Here is a 17,668-nt window from a genome sequence, read left to right on the forward strand (position 1 = left end):
AACTGTGTCAAGGTCCTGCATGCATTAATGGGACTTAATTGCTCTGGCAAGCCTCACCTGGGTTCTCCACCCCACAGCCTTTGCTCAGGGGCTCCACTGGATCTTATACCTTACCTGAGCTACGCTGTACGTGTGCCTGTCTCTGCCTCCAGCTCTGTTGTAGTAATGCCTGGCTATGTGCTCTGATGACTTGGCTGGATCCTCACCTGTGGACGGAATTCCTAGCTTGATGTTGGACCTGCCTTTTCACTATGGACTTGCCTAGTGATTGTGAGACTGTGTATGACTCTGTTTATGTCAGGGCTGATCCTGACTTGCTGACTTGTGTTTCTGGCTTCACATTGGACCTACTCTGTCACCGCAAACTTGACTTGCAGCTGGCACCCACTGCTCCCTACATCAAAAGAGTTACAGCTGGGAACTGATCAGGACTCCTGGAGATGCAAGGCTTCATTTTGTCTTAAAAAGATTGAGGTGCTTCCACTACCTGACCTTCTCTCTGTCCCTCTTGTGAGGAAGGTCTTTGCTCCAGGTGGAGCAAAGCATTGTGATTTCGACCAGCGTGTGTACATGAAATGAAATGTGCCCTTTTCCCTCATTCCTGCACATCTAAGAAGTCCTGGCTTAAATTAGGCACTTACATGGACATGGTAGTATTTGCATGTTTGGTATGGGTGCACTCATGCAAGGGGTGCCACTCTGACATGACTTGCCCTAGCTAACCTCTTCCCTAAGGAATGTAAATAGCCTTCTGACAGGAGATAGTGGTACTTAGATTCCTTGACTTTCTGTTACAGGTGGAGGAAGGGAGAGAGGGAAGGAGAGATGGATATTTTAGCTCTGCTTCCCTGTGCACAGCACACATTTCTGCATGGATTTTCAGTAACAGTCACTGATGATCGCATCAGCAGTAATGTCTCTTGATGCTTGCAGTCTCTCTTAAGGAGGACAGGAACTGGAATACCATGTGGAAGCAGGGCTGAAGGTGGAAGGGGATGCTCGTGGCAAGTGTGTAGAGAGGAAAGGAACTGTTTTCTGTGTAGAAAAGTTCCATTCAGCTCAGCATCTTCTCTCTGAGAGGAGCCAACAGCAGGTGACTGCAGAAGAGTAGAGGAACAGACCATTTCTGGAGTGACTCCTCCCTTGGTACATCTTTCCTCTGTAGTTCTAGCAGTCTCTGGGTTAGAGACTTATTGGTCAAGAATCTGAACACTTCTGTCTGAAGACTCCCAGTGGACACACATATATTTGCTGTCTTTCTGAGAAGTTCGTAGGCCTACCAGGCACTGGGTGACTTGAGATGCATAATTTAAATGTGTGTTGTGCAAACCCACCCTCACTATTTTTTCCTGTTGTGCAAGGACTTCCTTTCTAGAGATCTCCCTGGGCCTGCCAGGGCATGTTCAGAAAAATACAATTGTAATATCACATCATCCAGTATAACATCTCTCACCATCTGAAGATCCTTCATTTTTGTGAGCTTTTGCTGGTCAAGTTTGGGTTGTCTGTTTTCCTGTGTTTTGCATTCTTCCACGGGAAGGTAAAGTAGAAGTTTCTCAGCTGATATTTGTTGTTTCATTTCCTGATGACTTATTATGCTGGGTAGAAATGGAACAACACATTACCTTGTACCCTCGTTTGTTTGTTCCTAGAACAAATGTTCTTCCAAGGCTGATGAAAAATAACTCACTTGCTCTTCTGAATTTTCAGCGGCATCTTGTACATCTACACAGTAGATAGAAGGCCAGCTTCCTTGCTGATACTTTGCTGTGAACTTCCCAAATGAACTTTTAGATGTCCTCCTTTCTGGCATTCACGGAGGTAGGTTGATGAGGTTTAATATTTGGCAGCTATTGGTGACCTTTAATCATCAATTTAGAGCAAATGTTATACTAATACCATTGTCAATTCAGAAGTAGACATCCTAAAGGAAAAAAAAAATAGCCAGTTCCCTGGGCCAGCTTATGGTAGCTTAATAAAATGTTCTTTTATATGCATACATTGTGCCATAGAGTTCTGGTCAATAAGGTGCCATGGACTTTGCTTATCTGTGATCTACTCTCGTTTTTCTCCTGATGATTTCCCAGCTAATTGTTTAACTGGTGCATAATTTGTTTGCAAAGCTTTCTGGAAAAATAAAATTAATAAATATCTCAGATGGTCTTTCAGACAAATAAAATCTGCCTCAGCCCTCATCTTCATTCTAAAATCTTGGAAGTAGATATGTAACAAAATGACAGAAAGACAAGGGAAACAGTTAACAAGAACAACAACAAAAACAGTTTTCTTTTTGGTAACAGTAAAGAATGTTTTAACAATTATTTTCCTTTGTATAGCAGTCTTCCTCAGCCTTAAAAAAGTGGTTGAACTGGGGATATTTTATATCAATTTAAAGATGTTTTTGAGTTGAATTTGATCAGCAGTTACAATTCCACCTTAAATTCTCCAAAGATGGCACTTGCTTAGGGTTCTGAAGATGGGAATATGATCTGCTAAAAATCAGACAAGTGAGCAGAAACAAACTATGACTTCTGCCCCAGGGGTAATGGAGATGGAGATGAATCCTGACAAGCACACACATGACAAGACCTAGGCAGAGCAAGAACGGGTGACTCACAAATTGTAGTGGCACGTTCTCTCCAAGGGCCTCAGTGTGCAGTAATGCCTGAAAGATCTCAACCAGGATCACATGGTGCATACAATGGTTGGCTGACTGTTGAGCCATATAATAAAACCCCAACAAATTAAGTATAACACAGCCTCTGGTGAGCTATAGCCCTAATTAGAAAGAAAATTAACAGGTATTAGATTAGCAGAATCCCCGCCAGTAAAGGATGTAGGGGATATCATTAAAGAGACAGACTTTTTGTGTGTGTTTTATGTTCCTCTGAAGTTGATCTCCTTTTTAATTACTTCTGCTATTATGAGAAAGCTAACTGGATTCTTTCAGTGAAAAGACCAGGACAGAGCAGCAGAGAGGTTCATAAATCACCGTGGATGACAAAGGGAGGAGGGGGGAGTTCTCCACCAACCACTTGCTCTTCTCTTCCATGTGTGCTGCTGAAGCTGTTTGCATCCCCCCCAAAAAAACACACACCCCTCCCCAATGGCCAGTGCACGTAGTGCCATCACTGACAGGGCTGCTGCCAGCTTCCCCCCTACACATGGGCACACAGTGTGCCCTGCTGTTAGAGTTTTGCTGTGGAATGAGCTCACACCCTGCCTCAGCCCAGCTCTTTGGAGTTGGGTGTCTCCTTTCTTTTTGCTCACTGGCCCATTCAGTTATGAAACTCCATCTGATCCTTTAGATCAGTTTGATGTGCAAAACCATAGTGTCTCATGGCTTGTGGGCTCCTGAGCTGCTTTCGTAGAGCAAATAGCAGTGGTAACGGGGGTGATAAGATTTCTTTTCAAGTTCATCAGTGACCTCCTCCTAGCCCATCCTCCTGGGATTCTGAGTTCACAAAAGCGACACAAGATCTGTATCCCCTAAGTTCACTGGAGTGGATTCTGCAGCGAGCCGTCACTCAGACTGTCTTCTTGATCTGTAAGTATCTGATGGTCAGCGTTCTTGCCAGCTCTGTTAGATAAAATAAAGACCTCCAAATTGCACATCTAAAAGTAGGAGGGTTCTTGTCTCCCGTATGCTTACTGCAATTCAGCGGTGCTTGTGCAGTACAGATCACCTGTCCCACATGCAGTGGGCTTGCTGCAATTACAGTGCAGAGCGCTTCTGTACATGTTCAGTGGTAATCTGATTATGATTATGGTGAAACTACAATCAAATCTTTGACTTTCAAGCCTGCAGTTCTTGTCCAGCTCCTTGCCCAGAACAGCAAGTTTTGGTGAAAGATGGGGCATATTTGATTAGAAAGCCTCTGAGGAGAGTCCTTCTGCAAGAGCAGCTCTGTTGTGGGGACAGATTGCTTGGACAGTGATGTTCAGAAGGGAGGCAGTTTTCACAGTGTGTTTATAACAGTCCTTTGAGAAAATCGGTTATGAGATTCAGCTAACTGTCTGAACACCCATAAACAGTGGTTGGCTCCCAGGTTCCCAGGTAAGCACAACTCATAGAAAGTGTTTTTAAAAGCGTTATTTCAAGATGTAATTATGTATCCTACTCTGGGTAGTTATATTTTGCCAACACAAAGTGCTCCTGTTCAGGGATTAAAAACATTCGTTATTTTCTCCTAGGTGTGCCCTGTGCTGATGGCTGTTGTGTATTTCCTTCCTGTTAGATGTGACTACATTTCATGAGTGATGGCAAGGATTACATCTGAAAAGATGGAGAGATTTTGGCAAATCTGATGTCCTTTTGAAGCCACTACCCTACAAGGCACACATGGTATGAGTTGGCTGACAGCATTCTGGCAGACTCTGTAGACAGCTATTGAAGTCAACTTTTGGCAAGGATTTAGGAAGCTGAGTTGTTACCACATGTTTTTTTATAGGTACTGTGGTTTATTTTGACATGTGAGGGGTGACATAACACTGATTTTAAAAAAGCTTAGGTTGTTACCACTTTGCAACTAAGAGTATAGACATCAAAGGGTGGCAAATGTGTTACTGCAGCTTAATGAGTTACTGTTTGTCACTGCAAATCAGCTGAGGAGTGTTAGCTAGTTAAGCTCTGATAACCTGATTGCTTCTAATCTTCTTTATAGAAGATTACAAAATTAGCTTGTCATTGATCAGCTCTGAACATATCTGGATGTGGACCAGCCATCCTCTGATATGAAGTGGAAGTAGCATACTTGTCTTCTTCCCTAACCCAATCTCATTTTCTTTTTCAAATTTGAGCAATGATGACTGCACTTGTGTGTTTGCTGTCCTATTCATTAACAATGTCTCAGCAAGGAAATGCATTTGAGAATTCCTTGTTCTGCATACGCTCCATAATGTGCTTGTATGAGGGCTCCAAGAAATACTTTCTAGTCATAAGCTAAGGCTTGCATTTGTATTTCACAGAATTAAAATGCTAGATTGCATCATATATATGGAAATGAATTTAGCTTTGTCACATATGATAGTTTCTGTTTGTCTCTGTTCCTTCTTCCCCAGAGTGCACATGCACATGCATGCATACATGCATACGCACACGCACACGCACACACACACAGTTTGTCACAAATCAGTACAGCTGGTAATTTTCAGTTCACCAGAAGCTCAGAATAGCAGAGGAATTGTTCAGTCAGGCTTGATGTGGAGAACAAGCGTTTGCGCACACTCCTCGCTCTCTTTCTGGGGGGAAACTATCAAAAGAGGTTTGAGAAAGGAATGTCAAAGAGAAGAGAGTCAACACACTTGCCTGTTCTTTTTAATATACTTATTGCTGATATACAGGTATGGGTCTGCCGTGGTGTAGCTGAGATGAGAAGTAAGAGTTTAGATGCTGTATTGCTTTAACTGTAAAGGTGGGCAGGGGCAAAGCAGGTAGTATTTCACACTTGGAATCCTTCTGTTGAGTGGATCATATCAACAGAAAAAGCTTGAGAGATCTTCCTTGAGAAATAACTTTTTTCCCTCTTTCCTCCTTCATGCCCTGCAAGGATGGAAAATTAATACCCTCCATACTCCTCTGAAGAGGTAGAAACACATGACCAGAAGAGTGTTTGTTAGCTCGGGAGGTACAACAAAACAAGATAAACACATGCTGGGGATAAAATGGCTCTCTTCCACCTTTCCATCCACCAGACTATGTCCCACAGAACAAACACTTCAGTCATCCACGAAGTACCAGACAAAAGTCTCTTTGGGGCTATGTGTTCAGTGAAAGAAAAGCTAGCTGTGTGACCAGTAGATTCATCTGTACTAAGAAAATGAGTTAGAGTTGTGCAGACATTGAAATAAAAATGCTTCTATCTCTCTTCTTTCTTTTTCTCAGGGCCAAAATATTAATTCAGATTTACATATTATCACCATTGAAGATAATAGGAACTAAGCAAGGCCCAAGGAAACTACACAGGAAGCAACTCTTGTTTTCTACAGTAAAATATGATTCTTTTTAAAGATGCAAACTCCAGATACAAGTCTCACTTGTCAATATAATGATGTTTCTAAAGAACCTCTCTCTCCCTGCTATATTAACTGAGCAAGGAGACTGACCAGTTTATTAATTGATCTTTTATAAAGTAGGAGAAAAAAAACATCCATTTTGGCTACAACATTAACATCAAGATTTACAAGTTAAGTGTATTTTGTCTACATGAAAAAAAAATATCTGTAATTTTGTTTTTAGTTGCATCTATTACATCTACATCTAGGAGCAGCAGACAGTTTACTGAAATCCATCCTTCTTTGTCATTGGCAATCTCACAGAAAGGAGGCCTAAGCATGAAATATGAAAGGATTTAGCACATTACAAGTAGAGATAAGTATGTTTTTTTTTTTTCTCTTTTTTAATTTACATACACTGAAGAGGCATGGGAACCGGTTAAGTTCCTATGAAAGTGCCAAACCAATTGTTTAACTGCTGCACAGAGCTGTAGGCAAGTATCCTAGTAAATTGCTCACAATATATGAGCTTTTGTTCATATTACACAGTGAAGACAGACCAAATCTGAAACCATTTCAAATTTGTTTACAATACGATCCAATTAATTCACAACTGATATTGAATAAGCAGCTCTACTGTATTCAGTTGCTAATAACTTTTGACACTGAGCCTTTTTCTTGGTGGTGTTAGCATTCATGGTCTGGGAGGAGCAGCTGAAATCTTGATGGAACTAGAAAGGAGCAACAAGATGGGGAGGTCCAGCCACACCTGTGTGACTCCTCCATGTCCAGCTTATATGCTCTGTGGTGGTTTTGTTGTGTTAAATCCATCTGGTGCCTCCAGTTACCAGGATGTACAATTTTATACTTCCTGTTCTTATACTTCACTATTATAGACAGTGGAAAGTCAAAAACCCAATAGCACCTCTCACACCCTGAAGGCAGACAGATTGTCTACTCAGAGTTTTAAGCTGGAACTTCCTTTCTGCTTTGGACAATGCAAAAATGCAAAAAACAGTATTCTGACTGCAGGAGTGATTTCATGGCTTGTCTGCTTTTACTGCGACTTGTGCGTGTGTCTTCAGATCTTCCAAAACCTTTCTAGAGATTGGCATTGGCATTGTTTCTCAGTGGAACACACCCAGGCCAATTCAAGCAGAAGACAATTTTGGCTGAGCAAATTATGCAGCATGAAGTCTATTCCATTAAGTACTGTCATTCCAGCTGAATGTGGTTGGTCTATACTAACTTTATACTGAAGATAGCAAGGGTGGTCCAATTATTCATTTGCACAAAATTAACTCCTGTTCTACTCTTTGAGACTCAATCACAAACTTTCAGCTGCAACACATAAATGAATATTGTTCATGATATGTTGAACTGTTTGTTTGCTACAGGTTGCTGCCTGAGGAGTAGTTGATGTGAAGACATGGGAGCTGCTCATGAAACGTTTTATTTGACTGTTGGAGAATTGTTTGTAGCCTGCTTTTTGTGACTCCTTTACAAATAATTTAAACCAGGATAATAATTCTAATGGATGAAAATTAAATACTGAACAAAAAAGGTTCAGGAAATAAGAAATTATCCTGTTTGTGAACAGATAGATTTGTCCACACAAGAAATTAAATGCGAACTGTGTGAGTGCCACTTAACATCCATCAGAAGAACAACAGTAGGTGGACAGAAGTGGTCCTCTAAAAGACTCTGTGGACTACTGTAAATTTATTTTGTTTCTGATTTGAGGAACAGCTTCCCAACACCTGCACAGACATGCATCACTGCTGTTCTGTTCTCATTCTAATACTGTCAATGGGTAATCAACATCATCAAGGGGCACTCACAGCAGTGAACCATTGGGAACTGTCTTGAGGAGTTCCAGTGCATTCATCCAGGCAAAAATGTGAGTGTGGAGTTACTCCATTTTGCAGATATGGATTAGAAGATAATAATAGGAGCAAGAACTGATCAGTTATGAGAACAATATGATGTTTAGGCTGAGTTTGCTCAAACAATACATTCAGAAATAGAATAACCTATTTGCAAAAAGAATAAGAAGTGTCTGTGAATTAGAGTCAAATGTTTAGTGAATAAACAGCTGAATATGAACCTCTGTGCTCTCTGGGTAAGAGTACTTGAGCATCCTCTGTAAAAAGCTGTCAAGTAGCAATAGAAGGTGGTACTACCTTGAGGAAACTGCTGCTCAGATCCTGTCCAGTCTCTATACACCAAACAGTTTGGCATTAGGAAAGAGTTCAGAAAAGAGTTACAAGTCTGTAAAACCTATGTAGGTGTGAGTGATGCAATATGATATTTAGTTTCTATAAAAGGAACTTAAAAGATGTCTCATTTATGGCACACAAGACAGCTCTTGAACACTGAAGAAAATGGCAGAAATCAGATTTATAGAAAGTAAATGTAGATAAATCAAGCTAGAAGTTACATGCTTACTTCTTGATGTGCTTATTTAAGCTCTGGAAACTACATACCTGCTTGCTCCTGTCACTTGAAACCTGTTAAACAATTCTGGCTATCCTACAAAATACCTATCCTACTAAAATTGTATTCTATCTCAATCAGCAAGTATGCATTTGCACTTGTTTCTAGCTGTTGCAGGAGAGGAATATATTTCAAATAACTTATTTGGAAAACTTAACTGAAAATATTAGTCATGGACTAGAGCAAATGGATTTATACAATATTAAACAGATATTGGATAAATAGAACAATTTTATGAACTTAACAGAAAGGAAGTTACCAATACTGAAATTCTAACTTCAGTTACTAATACTGAAATATTTTCCCACAATAAGAAACAATACTTGGTGGTTTGCCTGTAACACTGGAATCTCATCTCATTTTCTGTGGGTAAAGAAGGGCCTCATAGCACTTGCAGATGAGGTGGAATGCAACTCCATCGTTAGCATGGTTTGATGATCGTTAAGTTTTCTCATCACTAATATTAAACTGCATTATTACAAATCTGACACACAGCGGTACTTTGTCATATTCTTCCTTAGGCACATTGGCTTCAACCTGTAGACTGATTTTCATTGCTTCTGTAGTCTGTTACCTATGCCTATCTCCTTTGATATTTTCCTCCCTTTTGTTGTTTCCTTCCTCCCCTCCCCTCCCCTCCCCTCCCCTCCCCTCCCCTCCCCTCCCCTCCCTCTCTCTCTCTCTTCTCTTCTCTTCTTTCCTTCTCTTCTCTTCTCTCTTCTCTTCTCTATCTCTTTCTCTTCTCTTCTCTTCTCTTCCTTCCTCTTCTCTTCTCTTCTCTTGCTCCTTCTCTTTCTCTCTCCTGCTCTTCTCTTCTCTTCTCATCTCTTCTCTTCTCTTCTCAATCCTTTCCTCTTCTCGTTCTCTTCTCTTCTCATTCTCTTCCCTCATTACTCTTCTCTTCTCTTCCTCTCTCTTTCTCTTCCTCCTTCTCTCTCTTCTCCTTCTGCTCTTCTCTTCTCTTATTCTCTACCTCTCCTCTTCTCCTCTCTCTCCTCATCCTCTCCTCTCCTCTCTCTCCTCTCCTCTCCCTCCTCTCCTCTCATCTCGCTCTCATCTCCTCTCCTCTCCTCTCCTCTCCCTTCCTTCCCTCTCCCGCCCTCCCCTCCCTCCCCTCCCTACCCCTTCTCCCTCCCCTTCCACCCATCGCCCTCCTCGCTCCCTCCTCTCCTCTCCTCTCCTCCTCTCCTCTCCCTCTCCTCTCCTCTCCTCTCCTCTCCTCTCCTCTCCTCTCCTCTCCTCTCCTCTCCTCCCTTCCTTCCCTTCCCTTCCCCTTCCCCTTCCCCTTCCCCTTCCCTTCCACTTCCCTTCCTTCCCTTCCCTTCCCTTCCTCTCCCTTCCCTCCCTTCCCTTCCCTTCCCTTCCCTTCCCTTCCCTTCCCTTCCCTTCCCTTCCCTTCCCTCTCCACTCCTCTCCTCTACTCTCCTCGAGTCTCCTCTCCTCTACTCTCCTCTCCTCTACTCTCCTCTAGTCTCCTCTCCTCTCCTCTAGTCTCCTCTCCTCCCCTCTCCTCCCCTCTCCTCTCCAGTACAAACTTCCTTAGGCACTCAAATGTATTAATATATTTTTATGGCATGCAAGCTATAAATACAGTGAACAAACTTTTGGCAATGAGAGATTCGATAGCTTCCATCTGGACTTCTGACTCCATTGCTGCTGAAATAAAGCAATATATGTACAATGAGCCAGTATATAAATGACTTAAATGTCATTTTATGTGTCTCATGACTAAGGAATAAAAGGGGGAATGGGCTTTAGAACCAAACCAAATAATGACAGTTTCTACACAGAATAATGTATTTGACCATCTTAAATCTTTTATTTGAAGCTTCTTACCTAAAAATACAGTTCATTCTCATCATTGTTTCTAATTGCATTTGTAAAACTAATTGTTTTACACTGCTTACTCGTTTTACTTAGTACAAAAAGAATTTCACTAAAATGGACTCCACGTTATTAAAGAATAGTGTTTAGCAACAAGGGGTTTGGCTGTCACAAGAAACTCCAAAAGCACAAATGCGTATTATTCCTATAAGTGAGACAGAGGAAGCACCATACTGTTGTAAATGAAGTTAACAAAATTCTAATGACTTCACTATCAATATCACAAGACTCTTCAGGACAAAAACGCCTCATAAGACTTTGGGAATTTAGTTAAATTTTCTGTGTTCAGATTTCTAAACGGTAATTGCATGAGTGATCTGTTTCTGTAGGTAATTAACCATTTCTCCATCCATTAGACAAAAGGAAAAAAAAAAAAAAAAGAGAAAACTTCAGCTAGTTTAATTCATGACTGCTCTTGGTTAGTATTGTAACATTTCTGGTTTTATGTAACTAATGTTACATAATGTGTATAACTGAAAAATCGATTGTCTGTTTCTAAAGAAATGAACACATTTAAAAGGTCTATTAACTACTTATTTAATGGTTTATCATCCCCTTACTTAGTTATAAAACAAATGCAGAAATGGAAAGATGAATCTCCATATTCTCACGCTGTACAAGCAATGTTAATTAATTCGACGTGACAAGCTATGTGAAGTATCTGGGTAAGTCAATCTAGTATCATTTTGGTCATGAAGCCCAAAATATAGACTGACAAAGCACAAGTATGAAATGCATTTCAATCAGTTTAATCAAATAGAGTCAATGTAAAGAAAAGGGGCATTGTCAAGATGTGTCAGTGAACATTTGACCTGCCTCGCAGTTAATATTGTTTTGTGCAGAAATCTCTTGGGGGGATACCGTCTATGTTCTGCATTTCAATTTTAAAAAATGAAAATTGCATTTTTGATCTGGTAAGTGGCAATCTGTAGTAGGAATGGATATAAGAAAGACATCACTTGAGAATCACTGTCCACTCTGAATTTCGACATGTAAAATCAAGCCCTTTAAGGAAATTAGACCACTCAGTGTGACTTTTGCCCATGCTGCAGAAAATATTGTTTTCTCTGAGTGAGATTTTGGCTGGTCCTTGCACAGATGCTGTAGATGGGATTACAGAGGACCAAATCAGAAAGCTGCAGGAGAGCTTAGTCTGGACTCTTCTCTAAGACACATGGAGACTTGGGCAGGAGAGTGGTGTGGGAGCACAATGAACCATTGTTGAATGGCTACAGAGCCAGGCAACCTCTATACCTTTTTAAAGGCAGCAGAAGAGGGTTGCCACAGACTGCTTCAATGAGACTTCAAGAGCAGTTCCCTGGTAAGGTCACTCAGGATTTTTCTCAGGAGTTCCTAATGATGCATTAATTCCCTGCATCCCAATTCTCCCCCATTACTTTTCCATGATCCCAGAAATAAGCAGAGCAGCATTCAGGTGTTTGTTTACTTCTCGAAACCTCTTCCCAGATGTCTTTTCCCAGAGCTTGATATACTACTGTGGTTTTCTGATCACCCAATATGCAGGAAAGCATCAGTGGCCAAATCATACGGCAAAATAGTTCTATTTTGCCTTTAAATACACTCTTCTACCAAGGGATAATATGATACTTATAATGGCTTTAAAAATGTCTATTACTCTGTCTGAAAATTACAAGTTAGCCACGATTTAAATTCAATGTGTGTGAATATGAGCACACTTACACACCAGAAATTAGAAAAATAGCTTTTAACTTTGTTGTTGTTGTTGTTCTTAAGTGAAGGCTGTGAGGATGACTGAGATCTGGAGAACAGTTTTAGAAACCCATTCCCACTTCAGTATTTGTTTGAAGATCTTGTTCCATTTCCTAGACTCTCAGCTTTTACTATGTAAAACATCATCACTTCCTAGTTACCGTGGTGTAGTACACTTCAGGCATGTGAACCAAGATCTGTGAGAAGAATCCTTAACCAGTGCCTGAAGTCAGCTGCTCTATCCACCTCTGTGAAGCAATGAATGTTACAGCCAGCAGTTGAGACTGAATTGTCGATGTTTTGTGCCTCTCCTGAGAGATGAAAGGAGAAGGAAATGCACAAATGTTCAAGATTCCAGCCCTTCTGATGGCTGGCATTTGCCCTCTGCCCTCAGCCTGGTCCCTTCCCCTCCCCAGACACCAATGGAGTCATACCCAGAGCTCAACAGAGTCCATGGACACACAGAAAGCACGCCCAGGAGACAGTCAGACTCAAGAATCGCACTGGGACAAATCATATTTTCAGTATATGCACATCCTGGGTCCATTTTAATGCTCCAAAGATCACAGCTGCACATTTTTCTCAACCTAAGCCCTGTTCACAGATCTGGAGAGCTCTCCATCCAGTTCAGTGTTTTCCCCTGATCTCTTGGGACTGCAAAACTATGTTGAAGCATTGTGAGCTCTCTTATATGATTTTTGAATGCTTTCTGCTTCAAACTTTGCGGGAATGAGTTTAGAGCTAAGTGGTCAGTTTCATTAATTACAGTTTAACAAATCACAGGAAAATTTTGTACCTGGTTCAAGCTCTGGAAATGCACCTGTATCAGACTTATTTATCTGAACTGGTTTACTCTTTTGTTTTACAACCAACAAACTCAGATGGCCAGAATGGTCTGAAGTGTCTTATTTTTATATTTGCAGCATTTTTAACACAGTACTTTATTTAATTCTTTCTGGTTTTCATGAATATACACAGCTTGGTCCTTGACTAAGACATTTAACAACGTGATAGTGGAGTATTTTGCTGCTACAGACTTAGACCTTCTGAAGAGCCTAATCAAAACCAGATTTTTTTCTTTAATTGGAAAAGAAATGAGTGTTTTGCACTATACACTAGCTAGTTAGCGCTATCATAAGCAACTCCCTATTAATCACGTACCATTTTTTGCAGCTGTGTACAGTAACTGACCTGCCTAGATACACTATAACTGAAGCAATTAAGGATCTTTTGTATTTTTTATGTAATTACCACTTCTGAGCCAGGTTGCTAAATACTTGGGACATTTGGGGGTATAATTTCAAGGTCATTATATTTTTGTTCATCTCATTTCCTAGGAAACCTATTTGCAGACTTGCCTAAAGCATCCCAGATACTGTATATTAAAGTATGGCAAATTAATTTAATCCTACTTCCTTCCACTCAGTAGGTGAATGTCCATTTTTCCAATGTATAATACCTACTATATTTTTAAATTGTAAACTATTCCTGCTTTTAATGATGCAAACAATGGAGAGACCAAATAAGCTAAAGGAGCTAACACATTTATCTCCACATTCTGCCATCTGTTTGAAACTGCTGATGTAATTCCAGTTTTAAATTACATTAGATCCTGCCTTCTGGACCCCTTTCCCTATTTCCCTTTTTTTTTATTTATTTATTTTTTTTTTTAAGGGTTTAGAGAAAGCAGTGCCTTCAGGTTGTTGACTACTTAATAAGAAACTGTGTCTTTGACTGTTTTCAATCTGGACTTAAATGTGGGTCTCCCAGAGAAAGACATATAATGGTAGTAATAACTTTATTTCTAAAACATGAAACTTATTCTCTGTGTACAATTTGATGAGATCTGTTTTCAGCAATAATGCTAGCATCCAGCAGATTTGTTTATACTGAAGAAATGGCAGAGATTAAGGGTTGTGCTCTTGCATACTCTATTGTCTAATGATGGAATTTCCAGTTTTCTCTCTCAATTTATGCTTCAGAATTATTTTTTTTTCTTTGTAACCTCTCTCCCTTATTTTACTAGTTTAATTAACAACCTTTTATTTATTTTTCTCAGCATTTCATTTGCTTTTTGAGTCCACAATGGAATTTGATGGTATCTTGTAGCTGGAAACACTTCTTTGTCTGGATCTGATACTAATGATGATCCTTTAAGGATTTGCCTAAAGGGGTATTGGTCAGGCTCTGTCTTCAGCAAATCTATCAAACACATAGCTTGATTCTTTCACTGACACATTAAAGTGTTGAAATCATGATTCAGACTTTAAAAACATTTGAATCACAGAAATTACATGAATGTATTCTGTCTTGCTTTTGTAATGTTTTTTCTTTGGTTTCATTCATTGTTTACCCACAGAATAGTCAAAGCGATAAAGATTTTGGGAAAAGGATAGAGCCCTGTACTAAAAAGTTTGCAGACCAACCATAACTTCTAATCTGTATTGATCTTAAAAAAAACAGAATGCCTAGTTAAAAATAAAGATAAATATACTTCAGGCTGAATTTTACTCATCATGGTACAGCAATTTTTTACAAGCATGTTTCAAAAGTTGTGAATAGACATGATAACAATTAAAAATAATTCAGATTTCAAGATGATTGAATAATTTACCCAATCAGAATTTCTGAAACATGTCAGGCAAAAGTCTGAAGAAAACATGGAAACAGACTGTTTTCATTCTCATCCTTTAACAGCAAATTTATATTCTAAATGAAAAATAATTTCATCACAATATTTTTCTAAATTTAATTTCGATTTTTTTTTTATATTAAAATGAAAATCCACAAAGTGAAACCTTTTTGGTTTGATATGTTAAGAAGAGAGACATTGGGTTCATTTTGAACTTAAACAGCTGATTTTCTCTTTCACTGTCTGACTGAAAATATAGAAAATCTTTTATTATTGAAATTTAATTAAATATAGAAATTGTAATACATAAACAAGTCTAGTATTCTTACTGAGATAGCTAAGAGCTATACCTACTGTTGAATACACATCTTAGATTTTCTTGTTGATCCACTCCCAGAATGGTAGCAATTTTGATAGATCACTGATATCAATTTGATATCTGTTGGATCAGTTTTGATGCTCACTGATCCATGCAAGTTTCTGGGGAGAAATCATGATCCAAGCTTCAAAATTTGATCCTTCTAAATCTTACATATAAGAATATGCATAATCAATCATTGGCTTTAAGTGCTGTCATGCTTAATTACAGCAAAATTTTGTAGGCTTTCTACTTTCATCTTCAACTACTGATATGAATGGCTGAACTAAAGTGGTGGCCAGCTGTTGGGAGTATTAACAATTCTTTGCTGTTTGTGTGTTTGTGCCTAGCCTGGCCATTACCAGTGGTGGAAGTCAGAAACGGAGGAAATATTCCCCCTGTACCCTAGCATTGCCAGCACCGGATGGACGGATATGGAAAAAGTCTGCAGCTTTCCATGCACGGTTGAAGACTAAGCCAAGTGGTACAATATGCAGTCTGAGCTTCTGTATTTTCAGGGTCTGGTAAAGAATCATGAAACCATTTATTCTGTGCTTCCATATAAGACAATATTCTGTGGTGATTCGTCTTGCTGTAGAAGGATATCTGCAGAAAAATTAAACCAGGTAAAACACAGTACATCATTTAAGTAGGTCTGAAGCTTATGAATATGCCAAAATACTGTCAGTTAAAATTTGTGTGGGAGCTCATATCAGCTTTTCATGGATACAGGTTATGGGACAGAGCAGGGCAAGGAGTGTTGATTTTCTGCTTACACAAACACTATTAACTTCAAGAGTCTGAGCAGTGTTTCTCAAACAAAGAATTTATGACTCCACCCAAGCCTATGCGAAAAAAATAATTAAAGTCACATTATTCCTTCAAATACTCAGATTCCAAATGTTTGGTAGCCAGCTCCCTGTTGTGGTAATGCTCCCACTTCTGCACAGAATTTGTATTCTAGACCTACATGAAATTAGTACATAAAATGAACTGAGTGAATGATTTGTTAGAAGAACTTTTTGTTGTGAAAATGTAATGAATATTTCATGATTCGAATTCAAAGCAACTATAAATTTAAAATATCAAGTTTTGCTGTGATGCATAAAAACTATTCATCATAACTGTTAAATACAAACCATATTCACTCCTGGTAAGAACCATAAATATGACAAGAAGTCCCAGAAAGAAAGTTGTAGTTATGGCTAAGAAGGAGTCTATGGAACGAATACAGTAAAATTCCTCCCAAATGTTTTAAATAATGCTGTCTTTCCTGAGGATAGATTACATTTCATTGACATCAAGATTTGCAAATCAGTTAGGGACACCAAAACTCAAACACTGCCATTGCATCCCCAGGACAAGGTAATATTAAACTTCATTAGAAAAAAAAATACTAAAAAGCAAAGAATATGTCTTACAAAGTCCTGTGCCAATTCGTTTGCAAGAATCTCCAAACATTTTCTCCAATGACAGTGTGAACACCAGGCCTTACAACACAGCTCCTGGTCTTAAAAAGTCACTTTGGAAAGGATAGATCTCTTGGTTTCTGAAAGAATCTTTAGTAGATCGAAATGTAGCATGAATACCACGGACTGTATTTCCCCTGAAGTAAACTATATGTTGTTGTTTTTGAGATCTATGCCAGTGAAAATATCTGAAACTTTCTAAGCATGGTGGTGCATGGTTTCATACGATGGCAGGACTGATTTTTAAGCTGGTTGGATAAATTTGGCTCAACTGGTTAATTTATTTGGTGATGCTGAGATCTTACATTTTCCTCCAGTTCTTACTATTGATATACAGAACTGTGTTTTTTTGAAAGAAGGCCTATGCAGTAGCTTTTGGTACTTGTCTGAGGTACTATAAGACATGCATTTCAAGAAAAATTCAGCCCAGGTAAATTGCCCTATAACCAAACCCATAAAAAAAGTATATGCATAAATTAAAGTAAATTAAGCTACGTAAATAACAGAGATTGCTAACCCTGATCCACTATGACAGTGGGGTCCATCCCATCAGAAAGAGAAGCTCTGCAGGGCAGGCTCTGCAGCACAGTGCCACACTCTGGGTTGTTTTACAGAAAAGGCTCCAACTGTAGCATCCTTCCATTCTAAGGAGGGGCGCTACTTGATCTGGCCATCGAGACAGTGTAAAATATTGGACAAAGAGACAAAATGCTGTTATTGCCATAGGGGTTCAGAGACATAATAGAGATGAGGCTTGTAGGGAGGAATAGATTTTCACAGAGCCAGGACCCTAGCCTAAATCTCCGCTTAGAAACTTTTTAAAACGTCAGCAGAGTCTATGAAGCATGAGCGTGAAACATTGTTTGTATTACTGAATGAATAAACTGATTTTCAAAATGCATATGCCCAAATGTATTTATATGTTTTTAAAGACACTCTGCATATACAGCTTGAATACAGCCTTAATACAATTTGCAACGAGCTAGCTAATCAGCTTGTTTTTGAATTACTTGACTTCATTTTCAAATGATCAGACTCTCTGAGAATCACATTATTCTTATTTTCATAAAGGATTTGGATCTAGCTAGTGGAAGGTTGCAAAAT

General features: G+C 39.3%; 1 long non-coding RNA gene across 7 annotated transcripts; it reads left to right on the forward strand.

Annotated features, from left to right (window-relative positions):
- Positions 1-1,387: 1,387 nt before the first annotated feature.
- Positions 1,388-17,333, forward strand: LOC121066095. 7 transcript variants are annotated; one of them, XR_005817502.1, is made up of 7 exons: positions 1,388-1,540; positions 1,653-1,821; positions 3,416-3,547; positions 4,195-4,345; positions 6,239-6,374; positions 7,392-7,894; positions 15,446-17,333. It is a non-coding gene; the product is annotated as an uncharacterized LOC121066095 (long non-coding RNA). The 7 variants fall into 7 exon arrangements; XR_005817501.1 differs by having other exon boundaries at positions 3,438-3,547; XR_005817504.1 differs by having other exon boundaries at positions 3,438-3,547; positions 4,239-4,345.
- The last annotated feature ends 335 nt before the right edge of the window (positions 17,334-17,668 follow it).

This window comes from Cygnus olor, chromosome 2, assembly GCF_009769625.2.
Source record: "Cygnus olor isolate bCygOlo1 chromosome 2, bCygOlo1.pri.v2, whole genome shotgun sequence".
In the NCBI taxonomy this organism is placed as follows: domain Eukaryota; kingdom Metazoa; phylum Chordata; class Aves; order Anseriformes; family Anatidae; genus Cygnus; species Cygnus olor.